Here is a 15,638-nt window from a genome sequence, read left to right as displayed (position 1 = left end):
CTTCATGATCCTCTGTCAAATCTAAAATGTTAAACATTGGTGAAATATTGAGATCACTAGGTAATTCTACTTCGTAGACATTTCTTGAATCATGTTTCTTGAGTATATTGCATGGTACACACTTTTTCATCTTCAACTTATTATATATTCTAATTGGAAATATCTTCTTTCTCAAATGAACTACGACTTCATCCCCAATCTGAAATTCCTTATGCCTCTTTTTCTCATCTACCTTAGCCTTGTACTATGTATTCATTTTAGTAATTTATGCTTCCTCACCTCCTCATGAATTTTTCTTTAAGTGTTCTACAAAATATTTAGCTTCAACACTACTTGTCTCTCATTTATCCAACTTCCTTAATTCAAAAGCATTTCTAGGACTACTTCCATATACTATATGGAATTTTGATTTACAACTACTCCTAGTGGTTCATAATTATTATATGCAAATAATTTGGCTTGCAATAAAATCAAATCTCATCCCTTTGATTTATCTCTAACCAAGCATCACAAATTTCCCAAACTCTCATTAGCCACTTTAGTTTGTCCATCAATCTGTGGATGATATGATGTGATGAACTTCAAATCTATCTTTAACTTTTTCCATAATGTTCACCAAAAGTACCCAAAAAACTTGGTGTCTCATTATGAAACTATGCTCTTTTGGTAGACTATGTAGTTTCACTTCTATGAAAAAAATTCCTTCAATCACCTTTGTAGTTGAAGTAGTTTCTAGAATATTCCATTGTGCTTCAATGACATCGTCTTCAACACCTTCATGATCCTTTGCCAGATTTGAAATGTTGAACATTGGTGAAATATTTAGCTCACTAGGCAATTCTACTTCATAGACATTCCCAAAATCATGTTTCTTGAGTATTTTTGCATGGTTCAAACTTCTTCATCTTCAACTTATTATATTTCTCATTGGAAATCTCTTCTTTCTCAAATGAACTATGACTTCATCTCCAATCTAAAATTCCTTATGTCTCTTTTCTTCATCTGTCTTAGCCTTGTACCATGTATTTATTTTAGTAATTTATGATTCGTCATCTACTCATGAATTTTTCTTTAAATGTTTTGCAAAATCTTTAGCTTCAGCACTACTTGTCTCTCCTTTGTCCAACTTCCTTGAATCAAAAGCATTTCTAGGACTACTTCCGTATACTATCTAGAATGAAAATTTATCACTACTCCTATTGGTCCCTAATTATTGTATGCAAATTTGGCCAGCAATAAAATCAAATCTCATCCCTTTGATTTATCTCCAACCAAACATCACAAATTTCCTAAACTCTTATTCACCTCTTTAGTTTGTCCATCAATCTATGGATGAAGTTGATGAACTACAAATATTCTTTTAACTTTTTCCATAATGTTCACCAAAAGTACCCAATAACCTTGGTGTCTCAATCTGAAACTATGCAATTTCGGTAGACTATCAAGTTTTACCACTTTTATCAAAAACAATTCAACCACATGAACAACACCATTAGTATTCTTGTAGGGTATAGAATGTGTCATCTTTGAAAACTTGTCAACCACCATGACAAAAATTGAATCATGCATCCTTGGTAAACCAAAATAAATGTCTATTGATATCCTCCCATGGCTTCTTTGGTACAAGTAATTGTTGGATAAGTGAGAGCGAAGGCCTTAAAAATACTTTAGTGCCAATTCATTTTTATTGAATTTTCAAATCAATAAATTAGTAACCACATCAAATATCATTATTCAATTTGATTCCATATTTGCATCAAACTTCTTACCTTACCATTCCTTAATGTACCAAGTATCAAAGTAATCATCTAGCTTATACAAAGTTGCAAGAGTAAATAGTTAACATGAAAAAACACTTGCAACACAATAAGGATTCACACATTTGACAAAAGTATTTAATGTGAAAACCCTATAAAGGGAAAAACCACTTGGGAACCAACAACCCAAATATTCTCACTCTTCTAAAGTAAGCTCTATTAGGAGCCAACCTTGTTAAAGGTTGCATGCACATTTTTAGTGTGATCTTGTTAGAGGGTTTTCAGTCAAAGATCATGTAGACCTTATCACTCCTTGACATTTCTAAAGAGTGGCCTTCTCTAAAGGACTTACAAAACATTCAAAAGAATGCTACCATATAGGATTTCAAAGACTTGTTAGGATTCCACTTAGTTAAGAGATTTTTCTACTACAATGGTAAAAAAGTAACAATGAAATGATATGTTAGGTTTTAGCATGACCTTGCTTGTTCAAATCTCTTCTTTTTTCTATCTCTTCCTTCTTATCCCTTTCTAGCTATTTTACACACTCACACTTCAACTTAGAACTTTATTTTCTTGATCTTCACAACATTGTTCTTCTTGGTTCATCTTTTGTCTTCTTTCTTCTTCGACAACTTGATCAACACATTCAACATCAACAACAAGAAACATCTTGTTCATCCCTTTAAATATAAATATTTTTTCATTCTACAATCTTCCAAAAATATTCACTTAATCATATTGTAGATCTCTATTGGATCCGAATTTATTGAATCTAGATGCTCAAAAAATATAACTTTGCATTGAAATTTGTGCTCCATTTCAAATTGTTAATTTGACTTCATTAGATCTTCTTTGAATTATTGCAGCCATTGATCTAATAACTACCTTCATCCTTATCCTTGAAACATTCTTAATTTTCATCAATTGTTGGCCTCAAATTAAATTAAATCTAATCTTAACTTGTTTTCCTTGTTCATGCTTGGTGAAGACTTAAACTTTCTCAGTTAATACTTGACTCTGTTACAACTAAAATTACTTAAACTTCAATATTTCTTTTCCAGATGATCAATGACAACTATAGTGGGTAAGTGCAAGAAGTTGGGTCTCACTTTTGGCCAAAAAGTGGAAGTGTTTTTCCTATTTTTGAAATTTTTTGTCAATTGATGTCAAAGTTTGAGGCATTTAGAGATTGAATATAAAAAAAATTCAAAAATAAAAATTTTAATGTTCGAAATCTAGTTTTTGAATATGTAATTTATTTTTGTACCCATATGATAGATTATATTTTTGGTATGGATCTTTAAAAACCATTTTTTCAAAATGTTTGTTTCAAGACCATACCACGCTCGTGTACAAACATCATAATTTGACACAAATAAATGAATTTTCACAAATCCTGTTAAAGGTAGTTACCTAATACACCTGAGATTGATGACAATATTTCTCCCTAATTTTTTATTGAATATTTTTATTATTAATAATTATTAATTGGCTATAAAGGTAAATTTTAAAACCTCTCGTGCATGGACACCATAATTTGATCAAAATCTCACTTTTTTCAAAAAAAAAAAAAAAAAACCTCAAAAGAATTGTATGTAGATTGATGACATATAAATTAATTTAAGAAAAATTATAAAATAAAAAAGTTATTAAATTTTTAGTGAATGTCACTTTTAAACATTTAAGAGATAGTTTTGATTAATAAATAATGGAAAAATAGAAAATAAACTAATAACACTATAAAATTTACATTTTTGGAATCAAAATAGTAAGACCTATAATGTGTTTTTGTTTCATCAAAAAATTTGATGGGGACGACTATAAAAAAATTACAACAATCCCTGAAATTGTTTGATTAAATGCCTTAGAAAAAAATGGATCATAAAGGCATGGCTTGGTGGAACCAAGCCTATGCCATGCCTTTCCCCAAGGCAAAACCCCATGCAAAAGTCGCGTGCCATACCAAATTCCTGCTCATGTCTCAAGAATCGGGCATCCAACTTGTAATTCAAAAATTAGATGCCCAATTGTGTTTTAACTATTGTAAGAATCAAGTACCTGATTATTTAAAAATCGAGTACCCGATTCTTTTAAAATCGAATACCTGATTTGTAAGCAGGTACCCAATTTTTAAACAATCGGGTACCCAATTCTTATGTACCCGTTGGGCCCCAAAAGTTGGCCCATAGACCGACTTTTAATGATTGAAATGGTTGAATAATAGTTTCGATCTGCAACAACGAATTCTCTCATAGTTATTCTATTTTCTTGTCTTCTTCTACAATTTGCAAGCTATTGATTCAAATTCAAAATTGGTGCAAACATGGGATAAAAACAACGAAGAAAGAAGAAAGAAAAGGTTCTGATAGATGAGGAGATTACAACAAATAAAGAGAATGAAGTATGGCGTCAACAAGAGAGAAGACAAAGAATTAGAGACTTGAACAATGTTTCAAAGGAGAAAGACATTTAGGATACCACGATGGATAAAGAGGTCAAAGAAGAGAACCCAATACAAGAAAATTTAGGTGCACATTCTAATTATGCATTCAATACAGATGTGTCTCCAAACCCTCAAATTTTCTCTCGTGATGAAATTGGTGATTTTTTAGAAGTAGGTTACGATTTAAATGATTTAGATTTTCTTCATGAGAATCAATTATCAAACGATCATGCACAAAAAACTCTAATTACATGAATGTAGACATAGAAACACCAACTACTGAACAAACATGTTAGAATGATAGTAAATTGTATGAACATAATTTTCATATTCCTAATGATGTGCTAGTTAATCTTGAGGGATTGGTTTCATGGAGACAAATTAGGACACATGCTAATAGATTGTATAAACATTTTTTTTATAATAAGAAATTTGGGTTTCAATGTTAGTTGATGTTGCAACTAATTAAAATGTCTAAAATGTGAAAAGTAATGAGAAGGTTAGGAATGTATGCAAAATCCAAGAATAAAAATGAGTCTTTAAAACAAGTTGTATCCACTATTGCTAGTGCCTTTGATGTTATCGGAAAGAGAATTCAGTCTAAAGATAATAATGCATCACAACAAGCAATACCAATAGCTTTAGTTAACAAATCAACAATTGACAAAAGATTGATTATCAACATAAGTGGATATCTTAATGTGAATCATAAGACTTTAGAAAGAGCTATAAAGAGAAGGGTTAACTTTGAATATGATCCAACAAATGTTTTATGGACTTCTACTGGTAGACTCCCGAGATGTGATATGAAACTTACTAGTGAAGTCAAAAGTTTGATTGAAAATTTTTGGCATGATAATACAAGCGTATCACCTAATTCAAAAGATGTTCTTAAATTGAGAATTGCATCAAAAATACGTGATCCACATCCTAAACACCTTTTGGACATGACTCAAACTGAATTGTTTAGAAAATTTGTAGATGGTAAGGTATTAAATATTACCATTAGTCAAAGATCTTTTGAAAAGTGTAAACCATGGTATGTAAGGATTAACAAGGAAAGAATCACATGTTGTAAAACTTATATTCAATTTCATTACCATTATGTTGTATTTCAATCTATACGTGGTACCATGCATAATAAAGAAATATTGCAAGAATGTGGTATAAAAATACCACCTTGAACTATAATGATCAATACCACCTAATGATCAATACTTTCTTTTCAATGCATGTCTTTTTGGTACATGTGATATGTGCGGCAATCTTTCTTTGTTAGATGAATGTTTGCATGAAAATGCTTTGACTACTTTTGGACAACAATTAGTTGAGGTAAAAAGATTCAAAACTATTGAATATCCATTGAAGGATGGGAAGATTGGAAGAAGGTGGGATCTAGTTATAGATAAAGTTAGTTGTCAATCATGTATGGATGAGTTTAAGAGTGTGATCATACCAAAATATGTTAAACACTCTCAATATGCTAGATGGCTTGATGGACAATTTCGAATATGTAAGAATACATTTCCAATTGGTACTATACTTTTGGTTGTTGACTTTGGAGAGAACTACACACTTGCACCACAAGAAGAGGTACAACCACAATATTACAATTTAGTGCAAGTAACAATTTATGTTCATATAGTTTCTAGGCATGCACCTGATAGTACAGAGGAGGATCAAAAAATATTGAGAGAGTACCATTTTTATATGACTGATAATAAACTCCATTCATCTAAGTTTGTCCAATATTGTTTCAAGGTCTTTTATGATAATTTAAAAGAGAGACAAATTCAAATGACACAACATTGGATATGGTCGGATAATTGTACAAGACAATTCGAGAATGCTAGAATATTCTATTGGTTAAGTAGGACACATAGGCAAACTAACATCCAACATGTGTGGAGTTTTCTTGAGGCTGGACATGGTAAAGGAGAACATGATGGTGCTAGTGCATACGTGAAGAGAGCCCTTAGTAGAGAGCAATTAAAATTTGAGGAAAAAGCTAAATTCAAAAATGCACATGAGATTGTTGAATGGTGTAAAAAAAAATTATACATGGGATCAAGTGAGAACTCTACAATCAAACATTTCTTCTATCTAGTTGAAGAAAAGAATATCCTTTCAAGATATGACTGTGATACAATTAGCGGATCAGCTAAATGGCATTCATTTAGGAGTTCAGACTCTAACACTTGGACTATATGGACTAGGGAGCTTGCTTATTTTTGTCAATTTTGTCTTGCAAGTGAATGGGAAGAATGTGAGAATACAGAATGGGTTGAAGATTGGAAACAAAAATCATTAGCACCTATTGACACACATTTTCAAGATGATATAGTAAATGAAGGCCAGAATGTTACTTTTGCCTCAGAAGACTATGATCGCATTTCAGACCTCATAGAACTTGGTATGCACAATTTAATTAGATTTTGTTGTGATTTCATGCTTCAATTTATATAATTTGCATATGTACTCATGTGATTAAAGTGTTTTTGTACTTTATCTTATCTTGTAGGATATGTTTATGTTGTTATTGCGCCTAGTAATAATGATTAACAGGCTAAGTATTGGCTAGCTAGATGTGTGGAACCTAAGAAAAAATTGATATGTCATCAAGTAGATGATGATGGTTTTGAGTATCCAGTTGGGTTTGTCGTTGTAGCTAGCACTTGGCTACATAGATACCTAACAAGAAGAAATGGTTTACTAGCATTTGAAGGCTACCAATCCGAAAAGAAGATTTCACACTATTTTCATTTGGTTGTGGAAATGAATATCAAATTAGAAAGATACAAAGGGAGACCTGCCAATAAATTATTATGGACAATTTCAATGGATGAGCAAGAGACAATCATAGATGCATTGCAAAAGAGAGAGGATGTAGATGGTACAATGGGATGACTACATTTAAATCAAACACATGTAAGTTTTTTCTTTATAGTGTTATTTTTATATATGTACTTATATAATTTAATTACATGTATGTTTTCCCTATCAATACCAAATAAGAGAACCTATATATATTTCTCTTATTCAAGTCTCAATTACAATTTATGCAAATTTAAGTGTTAAAGTGGATCGGGCATCAACATCTTGTGCAATTCCACATAGTGAGTACATATAAATTACACATATATTTACATAGTTCAGATACCTCATATTAATTTATGCATTTATTAACATGTATTTTTGTTTTACAATTTTATTTTACAGGACCTCAATTGAAGAGATGTGTTGAACCAATTTTATATTTTGAGTTCACTTCTATATATTTATCATTGACATTATCTTACATATATTGTACAAACAAATTTAAAAATAGGAATTTACTTCTATTTGAAAGTTAAAGGTGTGCACTTGATATTATAAATTAATTGTCAATCTAAGTAATGGCCTCCTATTTTTTTCCATTACTTTTACATTCAAGCATGTTTAAATTAATTTTTGTTTAAAGTTTAAAATTACTATTGATTGTAATTAATAACCCTTCACTTGTACATGATAATTTAAAGATCATTACTCATTGTATTGATTATATGCTATTGTTATGTTGATAATTGGCATGTATGTTTAACCATGTTAACCATGTTAAGTGAGAGGGAGGGAAGGAGGAAGAGAGGGAGAGAGAGAGAGGGAGGGATATGGGGAGGGTTATAAGTGCTTGTAATTTATCAAAAAGGGGTCCCATTAGGACACCTTAGGAAAAATTAGCACCTCTTAGGACCCCTTACAACACATTAGTTATTGTAGTCCTAAAAGTAATCTTTTCTAATGCGTCCTAGTACATTCTAATATTTCCAAGAGGTTTTGATGGGTCATATGTGGTCATAAGAAACCTTAGGACCCATTATGACTCCTTGGAACCCATTCATACCATTAACACATTTTATGAACCCTTAGAACACATTAATCATCATAGGATACAATTTAGGGTTGTAATGTGTCCTATTCAGTCCTATTTTTTCCTAAGGCATTTTAGTGGGTCCTAAGTGGTTCTAGGAGTCCTTGAGACTAATTACAACCTCCTAAGAACCATTATGACCCATTATGAGCCTTTATAGCATATTAGTCATTGTAAGACACCATTTAGAGGTCTAATATTCCTTAATGAGTCATATGCTCTAAGGGGACATTAGGGATTTTTAGGACCCATTAGTACACATTAGGTCTCATTAAGGCACATTAGGATCCACTCGCACACATTAGGACCCATTAGACCCCATTAAAACCTCTTATAACACATTAACCATTGCAAGACATAGTAACGTGTCCTAAGTGGTCCTAATATCTCACAACGGATAATGATTGGTCCTATGTGGTTTGAAAACCCATTAATACCATTTAGGGTGCACATTATGACCATTTAAAACATATTAAAATCCATTAATGCCTCTTGGATAAGCTTAAGGGGCATTTAAGACACACTAATGGGTTATAATATGCCCTAATGGGTCCTTATGTGTCTTAAGGGGTTCAAATGTGTTTTAAGTGATCCCATGACCTTTTAGGACCTGTTAGAAACCCTTATCATCCATTAGGGGCCATTAGGACTCATAAGAACCAATTATAACCCCTCTGAACACATTCACCATCATATGATACACTACTATGTCTAAAGGCATTATAATAGTTCCTAAGTGGTTGTAATCTTTCCTAATGTTTCCTCTTGGATTGTAAACTATGGTCTTAATATATCATGAAGGGTCGTAATGGGTTCTTAGTGGTCCTAGGACATCTTAGGGTCTATTAGGATCCCTTAGAACACATTAACTATAATAGGACACACAAATGGGATGTTAATGATTCTAATGTATCATAAGGGGTCATAATGGATTGTAAGTGGCCCCATGAGCCATTACAATACCTTAGAATATATTAGGACCAATTAGGACACATTAAAACTACCTCAATTGGTTATTTAATTAGTTGGGATGTAAGAAAACCTAAGTCAAAGTTACAAGGAACCATCTAGGTACATGGCTTTCCTAGGTACATAATTGTATGAACATACTTACATAGCCTTGGTGAGAAAATGTGTGAAAGGAAGGCTATCATCCATCATTTCATAAAAAAAACTTCAATCTTGAACTAAATTTTATAAATTTGAATTTTTAGGATGAAAAATATTTATAGTAGTAGGTAAAATTTATTTGTATGAATCTCAATGCATAAATTTGATGTGATATTTATCTAATAATCTTTTTGATATCAGTACTAATGCTTTATAAATAGTTAAAATTATTGTTCATGTAGCATTTACACTTACAAAATGTATCATATGTTCATGAATAAAATATGTCGTAACAAAGAAAATGGTTTGAATTCTTAAAACATGATGAAAGATAATAATATATACTACATACACTAGCATGATAAGAAGTTGTAAAAAAATAGTACATGGTCTAACATGTCATAACATGATCTATGAAGTCAAAAAATGCATATAATATAGTTAAATCCTAATACAATGTGTATCAAAATAAACAATATGTGTCATAAAAACACAATCTAAAGGTGCCAACAAGACCTAATCTATCTGATCGAATGTCCTCTTTACTCCACACGAAGAGAACTCAGATGGATCATCCTATGGAATATGAGCCATCTCATCATGTGGGACACCCTGTGAGGTAGATGGATCATCCTGTATGATGGGAGGAGGTGCACTGGGAAGCTACCAAATGCACCAGTGGTGAGGTCCTATAATTTACAATACACACATTTTTAAAATTTGATAAAGAGCATTTAATGAACTATGTATGTACAAAAATCACAATAGTAACCTCAAAGGATGATGTAGGTACCTCCATCTGGCTAAATTCCATACTCTTAGCAACACTCATGGCGACATAGTCCTAAAATTGTGGATATATAAACGTTGAGTCAAAATTATATATACATGAATAATTAAAAAGTACATAATCTAAAAAGTACATAATTTGAACACTACATTTTTTATACACTATAAAAATATGTATCTATATCATACCTGAGTAGTCACCACTATCACAGATGTGTCAACAGGTATGCTTGCATGATGATCAAAAGATGGAGTCTAAAATAAACTATATCAAGGCATGTATGGATGAGTACGATCCATCTCCTATTTGTAAAATCAAAACACATAAAATATATACACCAGTAAAATTTTTTCAGATTATAAGTTAATAACAATGTACATACATAAAAATAGTACAAATTATTTGTCTTTAGTCAAAAGTTCATACCGTATACATTTGAGGCTGTGCCTTGGTGGTAACTGGATCAGGACCTCTACTAACATCAAATTGTGTAGCACTGGACAATCCCTACAAAATCAGATAAAAAGAATATATGAGCACATGCTATTAAATTTGAGTTCGAATGTACATTTTTATAGTGTAATTCAAAGTGCATACCATATGAGGGATGACAACATCTGTAGGTCTCAAAAAAAGACTCTACTACCTCTTAGGAGGAACAATATCATTCGTCTTCTGTTATTTCAAAAGTCCAAATTAATATTGTTAATACAATTACACATGTATGTAGAAAGTAAATAATTATTTACTTTATATTTAAATTTTAATTAAAATTTTACTTATTGCTCTTGATTGTCTCTGGGCTCTCCTTGCACGAGGTCAAGAAATGATGACACATCAATCTCATCACTACCATCACCATGGGCAGTGTATACGTCATCATCAAAATCAGCACCCTCAACATAATGGTCATTACGTGCTACATCAGCGTCACTCTCGAGGCCTCTACATATGCCTCCACAGCTAGTACAAATATGTCCAAGTGGACGAGCATGTGTCACCTGTGTCCACTGTTGTAGTAAATTTCCCGAAAGGGCACTCAAAGAGGTAAGATCAAATGAAACTACTTGATGATGGTGTGGAGCTAGTACAATGATTGCAAGAAAAGGTACAAGGGGCTGAGGCCGCTTGTAATTTCTTGTTCTATCACTTAGCTTTGCCCCAGGCCTATCTTGAGGCATCCCTCCACCAACCCCCTGAAATGATCTGATATCAAAATAATTGGGTTTCAAACCCTATTCAAACTCAACCCATAGCTTCCTAAGGAAGTAGATGGGCACCTCATGATTAGCGTGTGGTGGATGGTCAAATACCATCCACCACTGCTCCCAAAAGTGTGCTACTATGCCTGGATGTCTGCACCATCCAATAGAAATACGAGGCTTCCTCTTGTTAATCTCCTCACATGTCTTAGGGTTTACAAAATAGATTTTAAAATTTCCTTTACCTATTTTGGGGTTATGGACCTCTCTATATGATAAGCCATTGGAATAGAAGGCACACATTTTTTGCCTCCATAATCTAAATGAATCAACCTCAGAATCTAGAGGTTGTATGGAGTGAATGACACCTTGCATGCTATCTGCAAGGCGTAGTAGGTGAGGAGGGGGTGTGCCTCACATCTGATAGCCTGAATATCTTGCATGAGGTCATTAAGGTTATGCCTCATGCTCTCTCACAAATCATTTGCGATGGATGGTGGAGGAGGACTAGGTGGTCATGGGGGTGGGGGTGAAGGTGGAGGTAGAGATGGAGGGGGTGGAGGCAGGGGTGGGGGAGGGGGAGGGGGGTGGCAGTGGGTCCATTAAATATAATCTGCATATATGTTTAAACAACATAAAAATTGACAAAATTACTATTTAATAAAATTTAAATCTAAAATATCAATTATATAAATGTGTAGATCTTTAAAACCATATCAATTAAATAAATAAAATTAAACACTTAAGTAAACTTTAATATTAAGGCCAATTGAACATTATACTGAATTTAAGTCTAATCATAAAATAATACTCCAAAAGACTATATTAATAAATCAACTATATAAATCTAGTTTTAATGTTAGATAGGAACTTGTTTTGTCTATGCAAGTTAAAGGGAACATGTTTTTGATATCAAGGAAAAGGATGTGAAAGTGCCCAATAGTTTAACCATTGTTTTGCTAGATTATGATCTAGATCCTATATGGAAATACTTTATGAAATATATACAAGTAGTAATTTTATTATTATTAATATTTTATATTGAATTCTAGAGTAGTTATATTCCTATTCTATTTAGTTTTTAAAGTCTTGTTGAAAAAAATTACAGTTATATGTTTCTGTCCTAGACCCCTACCTGACCTTATAAAAAGGGAAAACATATTTTGATACTTCTATAAGATTTTTTATTCAACACTATTTATGCATTTATTTGGCCTGCTAAACTTGTTAGGAAATGCATAAAATCATTAAGAAATATAAGGATAAAATGAGATAAAAATGAAGATAATTAAGATTATGGAAGGAAAGTATGAAGAAATTGGCAGGGGGACTAAGAATGCAACTTCTAATGTGTTTTTTGTTCTAGGGTTGTTTGCTTCAAAATTGTTTCCCTTTTCTATATTCAAGTAGCTAGATCAATTTTTATGTACACTTATTTTGTGACATTGGGGGATTGTATTTTCATTATGGATTATATGTTCATCTCAGGATCAAACAAAGTTAAGATTATGACAAGGTTATGGTTTATAATTTTGTTATGTTTAGGGTTTTCATGATGGTTAAGCTTAAGATTATTATAATGATTATGAATACTGTTAGGGTTTACCTAGGATTATAGTTTTGTACTTAGAATTATATTTAGGTTTTAGATATTTACTATGGTGCTATTGTTTAAAAGATATATAATAGATGGCATTAGGATGAGAGTTAATTTTACAATTAGAATGAAAGCTTAGAGATAGAATTATGATTTGTTTTATATTTATGATTATAGTTCATCCTAAATATTATACACTAATGCAAACTATAAGTCTAGATCATAATTCTAATTTATGAACCCTATCCTTAACCATAATAATCCTAATTCCAATCATAATAATTAAACTTATAATTTATCTTCTTTAGTAATTTAAATCTTAACTTATCGTTTAACAATTGTTATGAATTTTGAGCTAATAGAACTTTTCTTCCCTCTAAATCTCTATGTTGGAATGTGTTATATCAATTGCATTTTCTAATTATGACCAAAGTCTTTTTACTATTAGAAATTTTTTTATTATATTAATCACATCTTTTATAATTACTTTTAGATGCTTACTTGTCTTCCACCTGTGAACTACTCTTGGCTCATCCAAACATTAGCCTCAGTAGTATCAATGATTAAAATAAAATATGTTTTCTTAATTCTGATTTGTAGGTGGAAGCAACTTCACAAATTATCATTTTTCTTAAGGTGTTTTAACGAGTTGCTAGATATAAACCTTAATTATAAACCTTAATCATAAATCTTAACTATAAACCTTAATTATAAATCTTAATCATAAATCTTAAATATACACCTTAATTATAAAAACTAAATTATAATACTTATCCTATTTATATTCTAGAATTGAATACAAATCCTAATACTAGATCCTAATCTTAAATGTTAAATATTAAATCCTAACCTTATATGTAAATCATAGTTAAGGTCAAGATTAGGGTTTAACATTTAAGCTTAATATTTTTATTTAGAATTAGGAGAAGGGCTTAGCATTTATGATTATTTTTAGGATAAAGGTTTAGCATTTAGGATAACTTACTTAGGCCAAGGGTTAAGAATGTAGGATAAAGGTTTAGGATAAGGGTTAGACTTGAGATTATAATTTAAAACTTAATGTCAAGGTTTAATATTTTGTATTAGGTGCATATTTTACCATTTAAAGTACAATTTTAGCATTTATAATTAGGGATGAGATTATAATATCATTGACAACTATAGTTTAGTATTTGAAGAGTTCAATTTTTTTCATTTTAAATTATCATTTACTTTAACTTAGGGTTATTGCTTAGGTATGGATCTAATATTTAGTATTTAATACTTTAGATTTATGTAAATCTTTTAGGATTAGGGTTAGTGTTTTAATAAAAGTTAGAGATTGTATAAGGGTTAGGATTCAAGGACAGGGTTAGTATTAGGAATATTAATGTTTAAGATAAGGGTTAAGCATTTAGGATAATAGTTTATCATTTAAGGTTAGGATTATGGTTTGACATTTATAATTAGTACTTGGTTCTTAGGATACTTATTTAATGATTTATATTAGGGTGTAGGTTTTAGCAAATTAAGATTATGGTTAGGATGACAGTAAGGGTTATGATTAGAGTTTTGGTTAAAATTGGGATTATAGTTAATCCTAAATGTTTTCCCATAATCCAAAACTAATAGTGTAAATCCTATGTCTGATACTTGAACCCTAACCCTAACCATAATAATAACCTTGATATAAAGTAAGGGGGCACATTATGTAACGCCCAGCCAAGGGATCCAAAGAACTAACCTAAAGTTTTACTAAGAAAGCAATAACATGTACAATACTTTACATAAAAAGCATAAGAGATTACATTCCTTAACAATTCCTTAATGAGCACATTTACATTTCATTTTTAAATAATTATAAGTACTAGAAGTAAAATAAATAACACATCCACACGAAAGAATAACTACAAGTTCAATCCATTTAAATAATGTACATTTGTTTTGAATGCCACTTGGCAAATTAATTTGGAATGCACAATCATCCACTATACACATCATAGGGTATGAAAGGCTGAAAGAAAATACATTAATAAAATACTTTACATCATCCTTTTGTGACCCATGAAACAAAGTACAATTTAATAAGTAAAATCATTAAATACTGAGTTTTGTGTTTGGATCCCTTGGCGGGGTGTTATGTGATTAAATACTTAGTTATATATGTTTAGGGTTTTACTATACAATTATATGGTTAGGTCAAGGTTAAAGACAAGTACGAGTATAGTTAGTTTTACTTTCTTTGTTATATGGTTTACAAAATAATCTATAATTAATCACGAGTTATTTGAAATCAATATTTATTTGTAATTACATGTTTAAACAATGAATTTACATCTATAATCTAATTATTCAACATTGTAATTTACATATTAAATACATTTCAAAACATCTAAAATAATAATTTTTAAATGAACATCTATGAAAATATTATTTGAATTAACAAATACAATAATCTAAAGATAATACTCATTAACAATGATAATTTACAATTTTATGTATATTAAAAATGAAAAATAATAATAAATTGATAGTATATAGAACGTAAAACTGAAAATAATTAAGTAAGATAGTACAAAACATAATAAAATACTTGGTATGTCAGAAAATAGCAGAGGGGGCAGTCGGTAGAGGTAAAAAATGAGCTCCCATATTGCTCTAAAATTGGGCTTCCATTTTCTAAATGCTGAAAATGACACTCAAAATGCCAAAAGGGGTATTTGTAACTTTTTGAAATTGTGTTCCTGATTTTTAAAATCACATACCCGATATTTTACAAATAGGGTACTCGATTTGTTCAAAATTGGGTGCCTAATTTTTAAGTGATTCGGGCACCTAATCCGCTTTTCA

The sequence above is a fragment of the Cupressus sempervirens genome, chromosome 11 (genome assembly GCF_028749045.1).
Source record: "Cupressus sempervirens isolate cs-2001-9-10 chromosome 11, ASM2874904v1, whole genome shotgun sequence".
In the NCBI taxonomy this organism is placed as follows: Eukaryota; Viridiplantae; Streptophyta; class Pinopsida; order Cupressales; family Cupressaceae; genus Cupressus; species Cupressus sempervirens.
This window is presented reverse-complemented; position numbering follows the sequence as displayed.